The sequence below is a fragment of the Planococcus citri genome, chromosome 2 (assembly GCF_950023065.1).
Source record: "Planococcus citri chromosome 2, ihPlaCitr1.1, whole genome shotgun sequence".
Classification (NCBI taxonomy): domain Eukaryota; kingdom Metazoa; phylum Arthropoda; class Insecta; order Hemiptera; family Pseudococcidae; genus Planococcus; species Planococcus citri.
The window spans coordinates 42,840,343-42,863,158 of NC_088678.1; the positions used below are offsets into that span (position 1 = coordinate 42,840,343).

At 32.9% G+C, this 22,816-nt stretch overlaps 1 protein-coding gene across 7 annotated transcripts in view; it reads right to left on the bottom strand.

Annotated features, from left to right (window-relative positions):
* LOC135835880 (zwei Ig domain protein zig-8-like) overlaps nt 1-22,816 on the bottom strand; it is a 294,812-nt gene that overhangs the window by 235,992 nt on the left and 36,004 nt on the right. For 3 of the 7 annotated variants that reach the window (XM_065350349.1, XM_065350343.1, XM_065350347.1), the window contains exon 1: nt 1,431-1,550. The exons of 3 other annotated variants lie outside the window; for them this stretch is intronic. The gene's annotated coding sequence lies outside the window, so the exon portion shown is untranslated. Of the gene's footprint in view, nt 1-1,168; nt 1,217-1,430; nt 1,551-22,816 lie in introns of those variants that run through there. One more of the 7 variants, XM_065350345.1, reaches the window with a different exon arrangement.

A 22,816-nucleotide genomic window follows, 5' to 3' on the forward strand; every position in this document is an offset into this window, starting at 1 on the left:
CAGCAATAAAATATTTTCACCATGTAATGGTACTACGAGCACTAAACTGTACATTAAAGTATAGGAAAAACTTCTCATATTTTAAATCAACTCGCTCAGAGTTGAATAAACTTTCCTTCTTTTGGCGAATATTTTTAAATCAATACTTTAAAGTTTTTTGAATACTCGTAAAATTACTGCGTTTTCATGTACCTTCCTAACAATTTCATTTGAATTTTCCATACATTTCTGATTTATCAAGCGAGAATAGAAATACGCTGCAAAAAAAGTATATCGAATGCGATAAGTTATTAAAAATTGAGAAAAAACATCATCGTGATTTTTCCCAAGAGAATGGTTATGCTGCTCTGGAAAGGACAGACAAAATAAAATGCTTCTCAAAAAAATTCATTACACGAGGAAAACGAACGCTCTTAAATAAGAAAGGAAAAAAATAATAATAAGGTATACGATGCAAGGTTCGATGATTTCAAAAAATATTACCTCCAATGACAATTGACGATACATTATTATAAGAAATAAACGGACAAGGATGAGAATGACGGCTATCTCAATAAAAAGGTTATTTTCACTGTTTCACTTTCTAAAATATAATTGGATAAAAAATTGGCAAAGATGTTTTTTGCATCGATTTTCCAGATAAATGAATCTGCTGAGTAGCGTGATTAAAATCAGAAAATAAATAGCCCCAGACGGGTAGGTACTCAAATTTATAGAGATGTTGGTACATACAATTTCGATCGTCTCATGAAAATATGATAGAAATTTTAAAGACCTTAATGAGAAAAAATTTAGAAACGTTGAAAAGTTCTTATATCTTTACTAAAAATAAGATCACTTTGTTGTTCGTTGATTCGGAAATTATTTTTTTATTAGCGTATTATTAAAACGTCTCAAAGTATAAATAAATTTAATTTTCATATAGGTATATTTTTTTTTTAAATTAAAATTTTAAATTAATTTATCAGGAAAGCATACAGCATTTTTTTCCAAAAGAACACCTGCTCCTTTCAAAGTCAAGCAACAAGTAAATACTACGTAGTAGGTAGGTAACGTCACAATTAGGCTACAAAAAAATTAATTTGAAAAAAAAGAGAAAAAAAACTTTTCAAAAGTTTCTTGAAAAAAATGATACAAAAAAACAACAACTAAAGAATACTTCGCTTACCTCATAAGATTTTCGCCAAGAGATACTCGAGTAAAGTTCTTATTTTTATCAGTTAATAGAATCACAAGTACCTCTATTTTTTTCTTATCAAAGATTGAAAACAAACTTTGCATTCATGTTCTCATTAAAATTACACTTGTTTTAATTTAGGAATTAATTTGTAAAGTATCCGGTATTTAATCCAATTAAAAAAAAATTCCCAAGAAGTTAAAAAAAAAAAGAATAAATAATTACAGAAATTTGTTTCAAATTAAGTACTTACTTCATTAAAGTAAAAACTCAATTTACGAAAAATTCGTAGAAAAAAACGAAGAACGAACGTAATTCGAGTAGATTTTCCAGAAACGAAACACAACTGAAGCCGTCAACGACAGGGCACGAACTGATACCGTCGACAATCTCGTTTTGGAAAATTATTCAACTCGAAACCACCCCAATTCCATGTGCACCGTGTAATACTCCTATCATTATAGCTTTTCGGTGTAATGCCATTAGTGGGTAATACTCGAGAATTAACGAAAATCATTTCTTTTTTCGCACGCGTGCCTATCCGAATTTTTTTCTTTAATAAAATAATTATTGATAAATATAGCGATGAGGGTATTAGGTTTATATTTCAATTATTTTATCAGATTTGGCGGGAGATGAATTTTCGAGATGGTTTTATCAAGTTCTTGTAGCGGTGTGTGTACCTTTTATAGGCAATTAAAATAAAAATACCCACGTAAAATTACCTAGTCTTATAACAGCCGATTTGAAAAAAGCTTGCATGAATAGAATACCCCCATCCTTCCAAAAAATTAATAAAATAAAATGATGAGGCATCGAAGCTTTTCCACAATAGAGAATTTGAATCCATTTTCCATATAAGTGAATTCGTTTGAAACCAGTTTAATAAAAAGAAATACCCCCTCTTGAGGATCCATATCTTCCAGTACTTCTTCCAGGGAAATTATTCAGGCTGAAATTTTATTTATATGGTTTTTAAAAATCTTTGGGATTTTTTTTTGAGATCCATTCCTATGTAGGTACCTCCAAATACAACAAGTAAATGATATCTCCTACTTTATAATGCTAAGCTTCACAAAAAATTATTACATGTGGTTCTTTCGGTGGTGGATATTGAACTAATACCTAAGTACGACAGACATCTCGTAATCTACTCTCCATTAAGCACACGAAAAAGTCGATAATTAATTACAGTCGTTTATAAATCAAATCAGATAGATAGAAACCCAACTTTGTACAAAGTTTTTCACCAAACCAGAGAAAAGTTTTAATTAAAGTTCAACTCTCAATTACTCGAAAGAAACCCAATTAACACCCAGAACAAATAAGATTGATCCATAAAAAAATACACAAAAACAAATAATTTCATGTTTCCAAAAAATATATAGAAGGTCCGCACTTAACTGCAGTTCATCAAAATAATTATGGTGACTAAGTATATTATAGAAAGCTCGATGAATTTAATAAAAATGTAATTTTTCAAAAGTTGAATTAAAATTTAAAAAAAGAAGCTACGTAGCCTAGATAGAGGTACAAGTTATATGATATTCTTTGAAACTAGATAAATATATATGCGTTATATTATTCATTAATTCGTTTCAACACTTATCAAAGAAAAAGATGCGCTCACATTCTAAGTATCTACGCTTTTTGATGAATGCACTTTTTGTATACTTGTGCTTTGATAATATTTCATGAGGAAAAAAGTCACTATTAATTATGAAAATTTGATCCCGAAGTTGAAGCTGAGGAAAACTGCAAGCTGACTGATGTACCTACCTATGTACGTAATAATATAGGTAAGCGTTGAATAAGAATTTTTTTTTGAACTTCGTTATAAACAACCGACACTTTATTTCATCATGACGAATCCCTTGGAAATCGAGCCAAGGTTTTAACACGGTGTCTGACAGAATTTCAAAATTTCAAAAGCAGGACTTGGGCAGTACCTACTTTTGGCTGGGCATTTTTCAGATACTTTACCACTTCTGTATGGAGGGTGGGGGAAGGTTCGACATTTTCACGTCAATTTTTCGTTTTTTTTAAGTCTTTGGGCATTTTAAGCTTTTTTTGAGAAGGGGGAGTGTCAAAAATACCTTCAACATTTCAATTTTCATGGAGAAAATATTCTGCAAACGCTTCAAGACTTTTTTTTTTAAAGAAGGAGAAAGAAGGATAAACATTTTACGCCTAAATTTTTCACTTTTCCAGTGCTAAAAGGTTTTCCGATCATTTTCTCAGGGGAGCAGGGGGGACGAGAGATGGAAATATTTTTACCATCTGGGTTATTCCACGTCAATTGGACCAAGAAGTGGTAGGTGGGTTCGGCGATTTTTTTGAAATTTTTCCTGTGGAAAGACCTTCCGAAGGGATGATCAATGGCGCAAATCGCAGCCTTCTAGCCCATTTTCAACGGCAGCCAGGGGGTGTCAAAGTGTTTAGTGAATATAAAATATCAACAATTTCTGGAGTGGATTACTCGATAACCGCGATACCTACCAAAATGGAACTTTTTCCCATAGTTAGGGGTTTTGAAAGGATTTTTGGTGATATTAAAGCTCTTTAATACAAGTATGGAAATAGATTATACTCTTAAGAAAGTCATAGGATTTTACGTAAGTTTTACGTACTGCGCAGTGCGCGAGCAAGCATCAAATCAGCTGTTCACGTACAACGTTGCACCCCATTGGTTGCTCCACCCACCTCCACCGCGTGACGACACCAACCAGCCATGCGCAGTACGTAATACATACGTAAAATGCTAAGACTTTCTTGAGAGCATAATCTATTTCCATACTTGTATTAAAGAGCTTTAGGTGATATCATAAAAATCAGTGTTGCCACTTTTTTTCGTACAAAAAATTAGCTCAAAAAGTTTCAAAACGTAGTTTTCATATCGTTCCGACTCTCAAAAATTCTGAACAAAATATATTGTGGACAACTGTTTATGCTGAACAATATATTGAAAAATTGGGATGGTAACTTGTCGCAAAGTCGATTTAAAAAAATTTAAACTTTGCGAAAAAATGCGATTATTTGATTTAAAACATGAAAAAAAGTTTTGATTGGTAAAGTTGACCCATTTGACCTCTATTTTTACGTACCTGTTGAAAAAGTTGAAAAACCTCTTTCACTCGATGAAATGAACTCATCACAAAAAAATCAAAATTCAAAAAAAAATCTATTTTCAACTCCAAACATCAAAAAAAGTTTAAATTTATTCAGTTGTCTTATTTTGACTTCTTTCTGACGAATTTCATGAAAAAGTTGATAAAAATCACACTCACAGCAAAAAAATTAAAATTTGTTTATTTTTTGAATTTTGATTTTTTTTGTGATGAGTTAATTTCATCGAGTGAAGGGATTTTTTCAGTTTTTTCAACAGACACGTAAAAATAGGGGTCAAATGAGTCAACTTTACCAATAAAAACTTTTTTTCATGTTTTTAATCAAATAATCGCATTTTTTCGCAAAGTTTAAATTTTTTTAAATCGACTTTGCGACAAGTTACCATCCCAATTTTTCAATATGTTGTTCAGCATGAACAGTTGTCTTTAATATACTTTTTTCAGAATTTTTGAGAGTCGGAAAGATATGAAAACTACGTTTTGAAACTTTTTGAGCTAATTTTTTGTACGAAAAAAAGTGGCAACACTGATTTTTATGATATCACCAAAAATCCTTTCAAAACCACTAACTATGGGAAAAAGTTCCATTTTGGTAGGTATCGCGGTTATCGAGTAATCCACTCCAGAAATTGATGATATTTTAGGTTCACTGAAAACTTTGACACCCCCTGGCTGCCGCTAATAATGGTCAGAGGGCTGCGATTTGCGCCATTGGTCATCCCTTCGGAAGGTCTTTCCACAGGAAAAATTTCAAAAAAATCGCCGAACCCACCTACCACTTGTTGGTCCAATTGACGTGGAATGACCCATCTGAATTTTTCCTTTTTCAAATTTTTTCAACTTGTTTTGAGTGTTTTTGATGAAATTATTGTCATACTTTTTCAACGTAATGATGTTCTGAAAAATGCAAATTAATTCATCGAAAATTACTTTAAAAAGCGAAACGAAGCGTAACATTCTTGGGATTTTTTTTTTCAAGTATCAGAAGAAATGTCTTATTTATTATACTTTTTAAACGTTTTTTTCAACAAAAAAAACACGTCTCGAGAAATTTTCTGAAATTTTTGTATTTTATTATTGGTTAAACACAACTTCTGCATAACATTTTTTCAGTCAGGAGGGAAAAAACATTTCTTCAAAATTCCACGAAAAAGATAAATAAATTTCAAGTTTAAAGCGTGATTGAAAAAAAAAGCAGACAACTGTGGGACTAGCAGGACATTATCGCAAAATGCAAGACAAAAGTAGGATTAGCCAGACACCCTGCCAAAGATACAAAAACAGAGATCATGTCAAATTGTTAAAAATTCAAATTTTCAATAAGCAAGATACTACTTTTCATGAAAAAATCAAAAATTCAGACTGAAGAAGAAAGCTAAAATTTGATTTTATTCAGTTTTTACTAACTCTGGAATCAAATTGGTGGTGGTTTCAATTCGATCTGAAGCTTTTCCAGTTTTGAAAACATAAAATGAAGAAAATTTTTCAAGCATCGAAATTTTGAACTTGAATTACATTGACCTATATCTTTACCGCTTTACGTACTTTAGAAAAAATTTTATTGAAAAAAAGTTGTTGAAAAAATTAGTTCTGAAATATAGTTGCAAGTGATTTCAGTTGGTGCATAATTTGAGTAATTTTCAAAAATGGAAACATTGTTCCAATAAATGAGTGTAACTCTGTAACCTAATAGAAAATTGTACAAATATATTAAGTATATAAGTAGCTACATTTTAGACAAGATCATCAAAATCAATTTCCCTCATTGCTTTGAAAAAACAGGACGGTCAACCTTTATTTTTTTTACAAATAATTGGTACCTCAAAAAAATTGGTTGTGATGAAGTATCAATTCATGATAGCAAATTTTTTAATTTTAATAAAAATCTGATTCAATCGAAGTAGAAAGTTGATGTATGAATTATCATTCTATTTCCGACCTTGTGAACCGATTGGAGGCAGGTTTGAGCTGCATGTAAAGCTTATAGTGGATTAATGAACTAAATTGTAGTTTTTGAACAATTATTTTAAAAATGGCTCAAAAAAATGCAAACATGCATTCTATATTTTAAACTTTGAAATTTAGGTACATCCCAATTGAACAGATGAGCAGCGAATTCCCATTTAAATACGTAAGTATTTCTCATCCATATAGTTGAGAGCTTGCCCAGAAAACGATGTTCAAGTAATACGAGGCAGTAAAACAAATTTAAACCACGAGAATTGCTTAGGATAGGTACCTAGGTACCCAAGTAATTATTTTTCTTTCGTAATGAAGCACTTTTCCTACAACAAATTGTAAAAATAACTAAGGCTACACCCATAGTCTTCAGTAAGAGAACCACGCAGCAAAAAAATTCACTCAAGAAATTTTAAAAGTCATCCGCATCGTTGAAGAGTTCCACTACTACACGCAAACTTATATTAAATTAACTCTCAAGACACACCGCGCGTTGTTTTATTTCAAAATTTACGAATTCTTTCTGTTGTACCTAAACATCGACAACGGCTTACAGTTAGTTTTAATTCACGGCACGATATTTTGGTGACCGCGCCGAGTCCACACCATGTCGATGTTAATTTTCACTTTGACTAATTCACGCTCGTCTTTGGGTCCAAATTCACCATGCAACAAACTTCATTTTATCGCTGTAAAGTTAGTGAACGAGAAACATCGATAGTTAATTTATGACATTATCAAAGGAATGTAAATCTACGTATAAAATTTTTCCAAACGAAACCCCGTCGTTAATTGAATTAACATAACACTTGACAGTTTATGCTATGGAGAATATTCATTATATGGTGGTAATTCCGTAGGTAATTTTTTTTTCGACTCTGCGTCTGTCGTATTTTGACTATAGGTCTATTGAATATGCAATTCGTTCGGTTTTCGCGAAAAGGCACACGGGCTATGATACTTGTAATTCAGCTCGAATACGTGTAATGAAGTAGGTATAAAAAGTTCATTACACAATTTGAAATCTAAAACCCATTAATTTAAATAAATAAATAAAAGGAGGAAAAAATTGACTACACGTGTGACTGTGCCTGGAATGGAAACAAAACGTGAAGCACATATATAGCTATAAATTTAAATACATATAGGTAGAAAAGCGTGTGTGTGCGAGTAAGTAATCAAATCGAAAATATTAAGCATTTTTATCTGCTGCGCTATATCTACGTACCTACTTAATACTTGCCACCTACCTACATCTATATTTGAGCTTCGTTAATGTGTACTTTTTAGCAGAACAATAAAGCTCTACTAAAGGATAAATAAATGTCTCTTGAAAAGTTTTCCCAAAACGCACAACAGCAAGGTAGTATAATAATGATAAGGGATAAAATTAATTTCTCAAATATTCCAGCTACATTTAACTTTACCCTTAGTTTTGGTAAATTTCATAACCATTTCTTCTTGAAAGTATCTTTAGTTTTGATATTAATAGAGTTAAATGTTTACCCGGCAATTTTTACTTTGTTTCTACTTCGCTTCTTATAAGAAGATTTTATCGAGATAGAAACCAGTTTTAATACGACGAGTTTTAGCAGAGTAGAAAAAAGCTCAATGAATAGGTAAAGAAAAACTTCTTGCAAATGTACAAACTTTTTGTTATTTCGAGTAAAATTCATACTTACGACATCTTTCGATACCGTTCTGATTATACAAACACCACACGTGGATCGAAGGAATTTCAAGTTTTTGAATCTTTTCCAAAATTTCTATCGAGTGGCTAAAAAATCGAACAATTTTTGCACGTGGCAGAAAGTATCATATGACTTAAGGGGGGTTGTAAATCAGAAACAGAAACAATAAATGGGAATAGTTTGGGTAGGAAGGTATCTAGGTATCTATTTTTAAAATGAACGAAACGTGTTTCGTAATTTCAGCAGAATACCACGTGAAATTGCCATTGGTGTAGAAATCATAGAGAAACTGATGACAGTGGCAAGATTAATAAACACAAAATTGAAATACCTACCTATCCCATTCAGTTATTCTCAAAACTGATACGTATTCGTGAAAAATATAAAAGCGAGCAACCAGACAACATCATATCATCTCGCCTGAGGAGTTCTTTTTAGAAACATGGGCATATGATGTCATTCTCAGTAACGCCTTCGGCTACATGGATCATCATTAGGATAGTTGTGTTGCCTATATTCGAATGGAAGGCAAAATGAATACAGCATGTTTAGCTGTTAAAACAAGCTCGATTTGTAACTGACATTAGGTACATTCTACATATGTATTTACATGAGAATATACAACATACATGCATAGGTATCAATTTATGAACTATTTTTGAAAATTAATTAATAATGAACTACCTAACATGTAATATACAAACTAATTCATATATTATGTACTAGTAGTTACCCACAAATGCAACTCATTTCCCACGAAAAGTTATGAATTTTATTTCAATTAATTAATCCAAATTCAAAAATTACCCTCCAATAAAGTTTATAAGCCAAAAACATCTAACTCAGCACTGTATTTGAATTTAGATCAGAAATCGTTTCAATATAAAAATAGATCTTATTGTATGTCAAATTAATGGAAATTTGCAGTCTCACAACAACCTTGAAAATGAAACTATAGGCATACATACACAAGCAGCTTTAGATGCGGGAAATTATCCGCAAAGTAAATATCATTTTCATTATACTTGAATTACGACGCACGGTTAATTTATTTTACCAACTTTGACGAACAATGTAGCACTACGTAAATGCCCTTGGTATAGTAAAATTGTAAAAAAGATTTACGACTAAAATAACTGCCACTGAAAACTTGAACGAGCTCGAAGCTTTCGATGACGTCGACCTTTCTCTCAGAAATGTACGTAAAATTAAAATTTTTCAGTAGGTAAATGTATGTAGTAAAATCTCGTGGCACACACGTACCTACCTCTTACGTGTATCCATTAGACCTATTCCACCTACCTAGCTTCTACCGTACTACACAACTTGAGCGCATATAAAACTTATTTTACTTTTTTCTTCCAATTTTTATTTTATCAATGTCATTAAGTTTTTTAGAATTTTTTTTAGCTAGAAAAGTTTCGTTTCTTAATTGCAAGCTGTTTGCACAAAGTATTAAGAGTAGGTATGCAGCATGCTTCAGAGTCGTATTTTAATTTTACGAACAAATTTTTATTCGGGTTGTTAAAGTTGCAAGGTTGAAAGTAAGGAGTTGAATGATTCGCATATGCAATGAAATAAAGGCAAAAGGCAAAACACTAAGTAAATCTGGAATGCGAAGTGCATTGTGACTTTGACTTGGATATTAACAAAAAATATTTTATTTTTTTTGAAAAAGTGACAGTTTGCAGTAAAGTCGCATTTCGTATCCATGTAGAAAAGGAAGTAATTACCGTAGCCTATTTTTCACCAAGAAAACTTTTTTTTAGGATACACCCGAATCAAAAGATGTAGGTATAGTAGTGCTTTTTAAGAAAAAGATTTTTGTTCGAAGAATGAGAAACTGTACTGCAATTACCTAAATTGGATCAATCGGTCATTCCATGTCAAATCGTATGAACTTTTGCTGGCATGGCATGGTCTCCATCTGTCTGCCCGGCTGAACTCTCAAGATTGTTAGTCTGCCAGTCCAGCCTCTGAAGGTCATTGACCCGTCTGTCTGACTTCTCAAGGTCGTCTGTCTACTTGACTGGCTTCCCAAAACTTCAAAATGCAGATTGTAATTTGGTAATTTAAAGACCATGCAAAAACTTCAAAAATTGATTTTAAATTTTCGAATTCGGAGCTCCTGCAAACTCCAAAACTCATTGCCAATTTCATAGCTCCAGCAAACTCCGAAATGGACAATTTCAAATTGATTTTTAAAGTTTGCATGGCCTCCAAATTACGAAATTTCAAATTGATTTCTAGAGCTTGTGTGGCCTCTACTCTATAAAAAAAACAAATCAATTTTTGAGCTTTCGTGCCTCCAAATTAACGAAATTTTGAATTTTATTTTTGAAAATTACTAAATTATGTAGAACTTTTTATGCTAAGTAACATTAAAATATTGGTGGGATTTTTTTCCGTTTTCACAATTTATAAAATTTTACAGGTTACGAGAAAATAGGTAATATTTTTTTTCTCGCGCAAACTGAAGAGAAACAATTTTAAAACAATCAACACATATCTAGTTACCCGGGTACATACAATTGATGCAATAAATGAGCAAAAATCAAGAACCTTGCAATCAGCAACTACCAGCGTTGGAAAAAAACTTTTTTTTTTTTTGTTTAAAACGTGATTTAAAAACTGCTGGATTCTCACATTTTTAAAATACAAATTCGTTTGTTTTGGATTCAGTTTTTCAAATATCCATATTGAAAAATTGAAATCAAAATACAAAATTTGTCTTTAAAAAAGTGTAGGAAGAAAAATTAAAATCTAAAAATACAGTTCATTCAAATTCATTACTTACTTTTTCAATGAAAAATTGAAAAAATTTCATTTTTTTAGGAAATTGAAGTTGAAAAAGAAACCGAGTTTAAAACAAAAAAAAAAACAAAAGTTTTAAACAGAATTTTGTTTTAAACACTCTCTGTTTTTTTCTCGACATTTAAAACACTGTTTTAAACATACGGTACTGTTTTAAACTGACAACACTGGCGAATACTGAGATTATTGACCTCGCAGTTCTGCCTCCATCACTTGGAAGCCAGCTAGACAGGCATACGCAACTGTAAGATGAGTTGCCTAAATCATTATTGAAAGGAGTTGGGTACCTATATCTTTAACGATGCTTCCAACCAATATTTTACGCTTTCAACTACATATGTACTTTCAATTAGAATCAATTCAGAATTCAGATGTTTGAAGATTTATGTACCATGATTCTAACTGGCTGTTTTCTCATCTATTAAAACAATTCCTCATTCGGTTGATTGTTTTTCCATCGGCACTGAGTGAAATTAAAATTATGAAAATATGCATTGATTCGATTATGAATTGATCGTGTTATGAGGATAACATTGAATCAGGTGACAGTGAAGATCAAAACTACCTACTTTTATGACAATCATTTTTTGTCAGTAAAAATTTTCGTTGAAAATTGTCAACTTAGGTCATTTAATCTCTAATCGAAGTTTTGTTTCCGTTTCTTGATTTTTGAAAACAATGTAGTGCTACTCCGGATTGAAATGAAACGGCAGGGATAAAAAATTATTGAGACACTTTTGAAAAATTTTAAGCATCAAGGAAAGAAACGAAAATTTCTAAGATCATGTAGATATTTACCAGACAGATTTTTCTAAAATTCAAAAAAAGTATGTAATCCAAAAAATCACAAAAATTTCTAATTTTGGTCTAAATTTTAGTAAAGTACAAATTCGGTAATGTAAAATTTGTTGACTTACTTTCTCGTCTGAATTTTTGTTGTTTTTTCAAATAAACAAGTTTTTTTAAAATGTTGGTGTGGCATTAGGCATTACAACGATTCCCCCAATTTTGAGGTGTTGTATAGGGTGAGTGGTGGTGAGTGAAAACAGAAAAATAATAGCGAAAGTTGCAATATTTTTTCATTTAAAATTTATAGATTTGAAAAAACATCTTGGAAAACGTCAAAAATGCACTCAAAAACACCAATCAAAATTATAGCTGGTAAAGTTCTTTTTTGTCTTTCTCGGGAAAATTCCGATTTTTTTTAGAAAATTTTCAACTCACTGAAAGTCTAAAATGGCCTAAAATTGGTATAGTTTTCGAGTTGGAGGGTTGAAATGAAGAGATTATCTCCACATGAATTTGTTTCATTTGAAAGAAAATCAAGAAAATGTTTTAAAGTTCGTCATAGGAAGCTATAGATATGTACCTAATTATGCTTTTTTGAATTTTTTTTAAATTACAAAAATTGACCAAAAATTTAAAAATAAACTTTAGCGCCTAAAATTTTAGTTACCACAAATTTTTAGACACGTTTATTCAAAAAAAAAAATAAATAAAAAAATTTCATTTTTAAGCCACTTCAATTTTGATGATATAAAAAAAATTTGCGAATATTTTTTACTGGAAATTCAATTTTTTTCAACAATGGTGCCCCCAAATATTTTCCATAAAACGAAGTTTTGGTAAAAGAAATGAAGAAATTGGCAAAAAAAGATTTTTTGAAAAAAAAATAATTTAAGATAGGCACAACCCCAACATAGCCTTTCCTCTCCGCTGTTCTATTGACTTTTGGTAATAAAAATAGAAACGATCATTTTAAGCACCTGTAAAGTTTCAAAAAAAATTTTTTTTTTCACCTGAACCGTATTAAGTAAGTATGTAGGTTTATTTGCATGTAATAGTGGATTCGTGGTCTTTTCAATACATACGTTAGTAATACGGATTAAAATTGATATGACTGGTGACCGAATTTGACAACCATCCCTATCTTAATATGACTACAAAGTAAACGAAGTTGTTGTTCGTGTGAGAATGAATCTCAGTCTCTTCTCGTGCCTACGTATAAGTTATATACATACAATACCACACATCTGCAGAGAATCATTCTCATTGTAAATTACCGGTAAAAAAGTAAATCCCGACGAGATGTCGGAAAAGATCTCATATAAATACGTATTCGCACTCCTACGAGGATTAATGCTGTAAAATGTGGTTGATCTGATTGGTAAAAGGTTTAATCGCGAGAGGCGATATCGCATATACGCCAAGGTGGAATTAGCTGTAAGTACAACAGATCATTACAAAAGACAACATCGTGATGGTACGGTTGTTGTTTTTTGTTTTAAACATACTATATAAGGGGGTGTCGATGTCGTCGGCCTCACCCCTGTGAAGAATTTGACGCCATTAATCACGATAAAATGTTCAATACAAGGTATTTACACGTTTATCTCCAGCAGTGGTATAGTGTGTACTTATTTGTCACAATGTTTCGCGGCGGCTACCGGGTGATGATGTGGTGGTATACGAGGTATCATCGACATCGCCATCTCGCAGGCTATTTTAATGAACTGAAACCACCCAGAGGTCCGATTTCAAATTAACGTAACATTTGTGCACGAAAATAAAACATCGATACGTTATTTAGATTACGTTACACGTCAAGTAGAAGGAATCTGTCCACTGTGCCATTTTCGCGTACCTATACATAATAGTATCGACGACAAAATACATATCTCGAATGAAAACGATACACTTTGCGTACAATAGAAACAATAATGAAAATACCTTTGTAAAATGCCGGCACCTCTTTCTTTTTTTATCCAGGGGGGTTGTTGAGCGAGGCCAAATACCTTGACCGATGCCGCCCAACCTGTCGACACGACCGGGGTGGCCTTAAGATATATGGGCTAAACTCATTCATATCTTTCACGCGTGTATAAAAACTATTCGGCCAGACTTGTCGGCACCCATATTAAAAACTTTGCTTGATTTCGAATCGCCACAACAAACGCATCCAGGATATAAAAATTACCTCCCTGTTGCGCCTTCCTTGTCGCTGTCGAGCTGAATACCTCTCTCTGTTTTTGCGCGTATAGCTGTGTATAAGAGGTATGAATGAATTCGCGATGAAAAACCTAGCTAGGTATACAGACACACGTGCGTTAGCGAGTATTGTGTTATACGCGTGAAACCGCATTACGACTGAAATACGATACCAAATTTTCTATGCTAATTTAACCGTAGCCGATAAATTCGTTCGAGGATAAATTTGCGAGAAATTTTAAGCTCGTGATGCCTACAGTCATATGTACGTAGACTATAATACCTTTGAAAGTCTCTCTTATATCCCTTAAAATCGCCAAGTACCTGGATATAAATTTAATCCGAATGTAAAATTGGATTGCTTGAAACGATCGAGTTGGATTATTCGCAAAATTTAACGCCCTCTTTATTTTACAGTCGTAAAGAATGAGAATAACCTACGGTGTGAGTTGCAAATTTCAAGGTTTTCGAAATTGAGAAAAAGGTACCAAGTACCTACCTAATCTTATGAAAACAAAAAATTTTAAATTAATGGAAGGATTATTTCAAAAAAAAATTTTAATAGTTTTATGTTGAAATTTTAATAAATAATATAAGGTAAAGTGCCCAAATGTGACCACCTACCAGAAGTGGCCATTTTGATATTCATCTGGGAAAATTCGTCAGAGCCATCAACATCAATACTCTCATCAAAAATAGTTGAAACCAAAAAAAATTTCAAGAAATTTAATTTTACAGGTATCATGTTGAATTCTGAGCCAAAAAATTTCAAAAATTTCGTGATTTTCTTAAGAAAGAACATTGTTAAGAAAAATTAAATGTTTAAATTGGAATTATAAATGTGCAGTAAACTGCAGACAGTTGATATTTAGGTATTAACAAAATTCTAATTTTGGATGATATATTTTGTATTTTACATCACGTAAATTATGATAAACAGACCAAATGATTTTTTGGTGACCAGGTTCAACAAAAAGTTTCCTATTTTATCCAAAAGTGACCACTTGGTCTAAAATCATTTTATAAAGGAGTTATGCCAACCATGCAGAAAACTTTTTGAACGGGACATAGCTGAATCTTAAGAGCATGCAAATTATACATCATTAGCCAAAATTTCAGAGACTAAAAGTGCATTTTTCGATTTTTGGTGAATTTTTAAAAAATTAAATCTGAGCCAAAAAATGAAATAAAAAAATTAAAATTTTACCAAATTGACCTAGAAGGCTGAAATTCGGTATGTACACTATTTTTGACTCTCCGAATTGAATGGAAACAGTGTCGAACCATTCTGAGTAGTTCTGAGCCTCTGACAAATTGTTGAATATTGAAATTTCCGCAAAATTTTACTCGAAGAAGTTGCAAAGTTAAAATTTACTTTATGTCCTGATTTCAACATTTTGAGTCAACTGGAAATAATTTAAGGCCGCTTTGGAACTGCTACTATTTTCTGAGGACATTTCTCAGTTCCCCAAAAAATATTGTAAAATCTGTCGAAATGAACTTAAACACCTATACCAATGTGTTCAATGCATGTTAGTAACCTACTTGATCGACCACCAAAATTAGTTTCCATCAGTTCAGAACTGTATATTGTTCAATTTTTCAATCATAAAATCGATAGGAGAAATAATATGTCTCCAAACTGGCAGAAACCGATTCTGCAAGTCACAAACAAGTACGAATTGCATTCGCATAGGTTAGGTACTAACTGCTAAAGTCAATTTATACAGATTTTTATGGCACTTTATAAAAATCTGGACTTTCCAAAATATCGCTGGTGGCTTCAGAACGACTTAAAACCACCCTCAGTCGACTAACACTCAAGGAGTCCGCCTTTGATTTGATCAGGACCGCAATTTCTGGAAAAAGCATGATCTAAAACCCCCATAATCAAAGTTTCAGCTGCCCAAATCCTTTTTTTCGATTTTTGGCGAATTTTTGAAAATCCAAAATTGACTATTTTCAGTACCTAATTCATTTTTTTCAAAAATAAAAATAAATAAGTACTTGATCTGTAAAAATGACGAAAATGAATTAGAAATTAACGTTGACACCTACCCCCACTCCAAATTCGAATTTAATCGTTTTGAATAATTCTGGAGCCACCAGCACGATTTTTGATTTCTCCAGAACTCTAAATCTGCTCCAGAATGACGTGGATACCAACTTGGGCAAGCTAAAAATCGAGTTGTGCCTTGTACTCGGCCTGTTTAACGAGTTTATCCATATTTCAGCCGATTTCAAGGCGGACAACTCAAGGGTGTTTTTCGATCAGTTTCTTTATAAGAAAAATTGTTAAAAATAATCACAAGTGTTCCTGGATGCTCCAGAAAGGTTTAAAACGGCAAAATTTGGACTGGGCGGATTGAATTTGGGTTGGAAATAAGTTGTTCAAAATAATTATGCCAAATTCTCTCTAATTTCAATTGATATGTACATATGATTTTGTAGCCAGAGAGTGAGATCTATGGCCTAGCAGGTTACATTTCTCTGAGAAAAAAAAACTCAAAGTGGCCACATTTGAGCATGCACTTTACCTGACGACTTGAGAACAAGAAAAGAAGATAAAATTGAATTTGGAAGCAAAATTAAATCATTCATATTTTTTAATTTATAATTTTCTCCATTAAAATGGCTAAATAAAATCCGATGGAAAAAGCATAGGTACATATATAAATTTTTGATATACTTACTCGTACCTACTCAAGTAAGTAATATATATATATTACGTAATCGAATATTGGAGCTTTTTCTCTCGAGACTGAAACTGAATGATACTGACACATCAACCACGATTATAAATAAATTTCCAAGCGAATGAAATATAGTAACCTTGAACTCGAATTTGATTTCACTGTCGCAACCCTCGTCTACGCAGTCTTTCAAATCACTACCGAAAAAAATCCCACATCTCGCCGATCTCTTCGTCCAAATGTTGGAATAATCCCTATAGAAAATTTTCCACAACATCGTCAAGTGTCGGAACGAATCCGCGTTAAAATTCACGTTAACTGAAACGGACACCGTCTCGTCTTCATAACCTTATACACTGTTGGGAGTTGAATTAAAGTCAGTTTACTACGCGAAAACGTGAATCTGGAGCAAAATTGGCGGATAAGAATATCGTACGTATGACGATAACCGCAACGTACTACGTATATTTACGTAGGGGTTATCAAAAAGGGTTAAGTATAGTGTAGTTCGCGTCATATCCTCGTCCTCATAAAACGCTCGAACACGTAAAATTGCGTAATCCTCTATTCCGATCATAATGTCCCAAAGATTACAAAGATGTACCTAGCTACCTACGTACTCATTTTGAAACGAACGTTTGCATCATTTTTAGCGTATTACGCCCGCAAACGATCCCATTAAACTATCAATAAACTTCAAAATACGGTAATAATTTTCGCGTAAAATTCACTTAATTATAAGTTAAATTGGAGTATAAAGGTGTTTTCTACGACCGATAAAAAATGATACATAAATACTGGCAAATTTTCTACCTTCTTTGGTATAAGCCACAAGTTGAACTTTTTAACAATGGAAAAAAATAACCGGTGGTAGCATTGTATACAGACCACATACATTGGTACTGTACTGTACATGTATATTATGTAGTATGTACTCCACTGGGGCTAAAATTTCTACTTTATGTGTGTATGGTTGGCTGGAACATTCTAATGAATCACGTTCGTTGAACTATCTACATAGTAGCTTTTTAAATGTAATCGACCATTTACCTCGCTTTTCGATGACCTCTTGACTTTGCCAGTTATACGTTGAAAAACAACTACATATTACACTTTGTTAACGTCATTTTTCTAACGTGTGTGAAATTTCAACATATGGAGCTCGTTTTGAGTCTGGTGTGTAACCTTCAACCTTTTTTTTTGTTTTGGTTGCAACAAATATTACGTAGGTTAGGTTTCAAGTTTTTAATTTTTCAATTCACATTTTAGAAATTTTACTATGAATGTCTTTAGAATTTTTAGAACGAAATGTTATATAGTGAGCCGTAAGGGGCTTTAAAAAGGTTCGAAAAAAAGAGCCATAACGTTGTGATGAAATTGTGCTGTTTAAAAAACAAAAATACTGAGTTGGTCGCTTTTCAATTTTTCAATTTTTTTTTTTTAGAAGGGGCTTATCAAAGTTATAGTTGAATGAGCTCGACAAGGAGTGGAAAAAATTTCAAATTTTTTGGTACCTGAATGGTTTCCTTACCTCTTTCTCCCAGTAAAATTTCAAAATTTTCTAGTCGTTTTTCAATTTTTCAATTTTTTTATTTTGGAAGGGGCCTATCAAAGTTATAGTTAGATAAATGAGCGCTCGACAATGAGTGGAAAAAATTTCAAATTTTTTGGTACCTGAATGGTTTTCTTACCTCTCTCTCCCAGTAAGATTTTAAAATTTTAAAATTAGGAATTCAGAATTTGTTCTTTTTTGGTTCAGATGATTTTTTTATCCACAATTGCTCAGATTTGATAAAACAACTTGCAACAGATTATCACGAAATGATCATTTTCATCCCAAATACCTACATGTACTCGTATTCTTCACGAAAAAAAAAAAAAAAAACAAAAACACAGAAATTGGTCCCTTTTTTTACAGTCATCATTTTGCAGAAATTTCCATAATGTTCTTTTTTTACACCACTCTTGTCTCACTGATTGTCAGCAAGAAAACATTATTAGATATAGAAATTGGTGGGGAAAAGTTCAAAATGCCATTAAACCATATGGAAACGCATTTTTCCCGCTTATAAAGTGGTCAATTTTGGCCAACATTTTTTTTCTCGCAATACATTAAGTATGCCGAGCTATACAATCAACCTCATTTTGGAACCCCTGACACTCTATCCGGATAACATTCACAGCTAAAATTCATGTCCACACTATCAACTCAAAATACATAGGTACATTAGGTACCTTGCAATTTCAGAAAAATTTGAAATCTTCGATTTTTCTACCAATAGGTGCCTGTACTTACAAGGGAACCTCACGAGTGTGCAGTAACTGTTTTGACTCAACATTTTTTTAAATTGAGAGTAAGAAAATCCTTAGGGCAATCCCCCCAAAATTTATAGCCGCCCAATCGCAAAAGTATGGATTCCACAGAGGCTCAAAGGTCTCAAAATTTTGATTTTGGGCCACTTCGAACAATTACAAAATGAAAACATGCGCTTAAACAGTAAAATAGTAATTGCCATTAAAAAGTCATAGGGCCCATAGGGTAGTTTTTGGTGTCCACATTTTCGAAAAATTGCTCAAAAATTACCGAAAAATACGATTGGGCAGCTAAAATTTTGGAATTCACCATTATTAAACACAAGTTCAGTTTTTGGGAATTTTGGCGCAATTTCAAGTCTGCGGATCCAAAAGGGTATTTTTTGGACACTAGTTTTCAAAAAATTACCCAAAAATGGTCGAAAAAATGTAATTGGGCAGCTAATAACTCTGGGATTCATCTATTCTAATCATAAATCCAGATTCCTGTATTTTTGCAGGGATTTCGAGTCTGCGTATCCGAAAGAGTATTTTCTTGGGCCCAAAATTTTCAAAAAAATTCCCAAAAATGGTCGAAAAATGTTATTGGGCCGTTGCAACTTTGGCAATCGTTTTTTATAGTGACAAGTCGAGTTTTCTGGGGGGGTTTGGACCCAAAATTATCAAAAAAATGGTAGAAAAATGTGATTGGACAGCTTCAATTTTGAGGTTCGTTTTTTCTAGTCAACAAGCCGAGTTTTCAAGGGTTTGGGCACAATTTCAAGACTGCGTATCTAAAATAGCATTTTTTTGGCTCCAAAATTTTCAAAAAATCCCAAAAATAGTCAAAAAATGCGATTGGACTGCTACAACTTTCGAAATCGTCTAAAACTCAATTTGTGACTAGAAAAGACGATTGCCAAAGCTGTAGCAGCTCGGTCGCATTTCTCGACTATTTTCGGGCAATTTTTTGATAATTTGAGGCTCAAAAAATACCCTTAGGTAAGTCGAAGCCAATAATGAGCAAAATGACGGTAGCCTACTTCAGATTTTCAGAATTTATCTTTAAAAAACCTTATCACAATTGTGTGATTTGAACATATCTACATACTCGTAGATCTACTAAGTAAATTACCTATACGTATATTTTGAGAAAAATGAAAATTTATATATTTCTCCTGTCAAGGCATAAAGTACGTATGCTAACCTCAATGCAGATCCCCCTATACTTGGTTTCCTTTATACATACGTACTTATTGGCAAAGGAACCTGCTGCAGAATAGCTATGCTATTTTATTGATACTTTTACAAAATAACCTACAAATTTTAATCAAGTACAGTCAATACTGAATACAGACTTCCCTGTACGTTTTTCAATTATTGACATTGAAATGCCCGTCTTTACAATCACAACAAACTCGCTTTAAGTATAACGTAGCTTCCGGAAGACCAATCTGTTTATTATGTTATACCTAGACCTACTCGTAGTACTCGTCCTATGTATACATATTTTACTCGAATAAAATATATACGAGTAAATAAACAATAAATTTGCCAACTATTTACTATATACATACTACGAGATATGATCAAATATTTCAGCCAATTTTTGGGATATTTGAAAAGTTCAATATTTGTTCAATAAACCGAACAAGAAAGCAAAGAAGAAAAGATAGAAAACATTCAAACATTAAATGGGCGATTAGTAAACCACACTGGATTTCCTGTTCGTTATCAAGAATTCCAAATCCAAGTCGAACATTTTGAAAGAAAAAAAAACTGCGATTTATAAGAGAAAAAAAACCTACATTCATATCACACTACCAAGTTGCGTTTAATATCTGAAAAATAAACAGCCGAATATATATTTATCATATAAAACCGGTTGGTTTTTTATCATTTTGAGAAAAAATATTTTAGCATAGAGACCAGCGAGTCTATCTTATACATGACTCCGTTGTAATACTGAATGTGTAATCCTCTTATATGACATGAATACAGGTATTTATTGTTAAATAACGAAAAGGTATAATAACAAGGTGAATGGCGATCGGCAAATCTTTGGCGGTGGTCTTTGTAAAAGGCGAAGCGCCTATTGTGTCATGTTTTTAACTTCTTCCGGTTAAGTAAGTCTAAAAAGACGATCGGGTTCTCTTTTAGGACACCTTTGGCTGCTGCTGATGGTAGCTCCTTGGTGCGGCCAACCAAAAGAATTTCAAAAAAGGAGGCATTTTTTAGGCAGTAGGCATTAGCGAATTAATTACTCTGTAGTACAGAAGTATTAAAGGGAGAAATATTCGGTAAATCGCGACTAAACATATTACACATCACATAGTGGACATTTCAAAAGCCGTGTGAACTGTTGATTGCGCCAAAGACGGCGTGATTCGGTTTGTACAATAATAATGCTATATTCTTTCGTACTGTTTCTCTCTCCTTCTCACTACAGTGGAGTAAGAATCTTGATTTATCGTGAATCGTTGACACCCGCCATCTTTTCTGAGCACCGGGTGGTCCCCACACTGTCGTTCATTCACAAAAGGTGTCCTGCTCATTTACACCCCAGGAGACCTCTTACAGAACAGAATCAAACCGATTTAACCTAATACACCGGACTATTAAAACTCAACGAAAAAAAAACCTTACGCGTTCGTTTGATCGTGAGCTAAATGCCGGCCGGCTGACTTCAACCGGCTTCGTATTCTGACGTATTTTAATTACTTGGGAGCTTACCGCGGTAGCTATTAGCTAATTTTTAAATCATTGTTGCCCGATTAGTATTCAACACGATGCCGTTTTAAAATTATCGGAAAATGATTAATAATGTGACGCGGTTTTTAAGAAATGAACACCGGTAGAAAATTGTGAACGGTCAGAAGTGGACCTATAACGATCCATTTTCTGCATCTTGTACACCGGGGAATTCTTTATTTTTTCGATACTACATAATGATCTGCGTTTGGGTCTACAAATCTTTCTACTTTTTTTTCTTTCTTTTTACGTGGCCACACATCATACATTATGAGGTGCGTGTAAGTTGTTTTATTAACTTTTTTTTTCTCGAGAATTCTAGTTATAGGTATTTTGTCCAATGTTGAAATACTCCAACGTATACTGGTTTATATTTTCATAGGTAGTAACTGGCTACCTTATTCAGATGAGAAAAAGAGTTAATAGGTATAATATGATCATGAAAAAATAATTCATCGAAGCCAAACCGAACAGTTGCAGGTATTTTTCGCGTTTTTGTCGAAAAACTGAAATCGAGGACGCATTATGCTTCAGGGGGATCTTCTTCAGGATTGAGAATTTGTTAAAATAGAATAAACATCAGACAAAGTGTGTCTATAGCTGAGTTGAACACATGTGAAGGCAAAACAATTCTGAAAATCAAAACATGACCTGGGTTGATGCAGACTCTTGGATACCATACTTTTCCATAAAGGAAGTTGAGCATATGTAGGTCCAAGTTGAAACCCACAATTTCGAAAATTCTCTTCTTTGAGGCTTACACGCTATAGCTTCCCTTTAAAGAAACATTTAGCCAGCAATCCTTTCTGAAAAATTTCCAACTGAAAATGAAAGTTTTCGTGAAATTTAGGGGCCATATTTTTAAAAAAGGGCGTTTTTTTTTCAACTTTTGGTCACTTCTGATGAAGTGTCTCAGTCAGTCTACTCTCTTCTAAAAAGGTGCGATTTCAATTTCACACTCTCGCCGAATTTGGCAAAACACGCCGAAAAGTTTGGTATTAATCCGTAACCATATCAAAAAAGTTCAAGTCAACCCTTTCCCCTCGCACCACAGTGATATAGTACAGTCCCAATTCACTATCCGCTCGATCCGAATGTTAAAAGCGATTTTATGATTGATTATTGTTCTACACCCATGAACGAATAAATTTAGCCAGTCTGCCTATTTTTCCTGCTCCCCCCTTTCCGAGGATCCACCCCCCCCCCCCACTTGAAAATCGCTCAATCTCCTTATCTATGGGCCGTACGAAAAAAATGTTCAAACAAAAATTGTTCCTTGATGCATTTTTTGTAATTTTAGTTATTAGCAAAATTCAGTTTGAA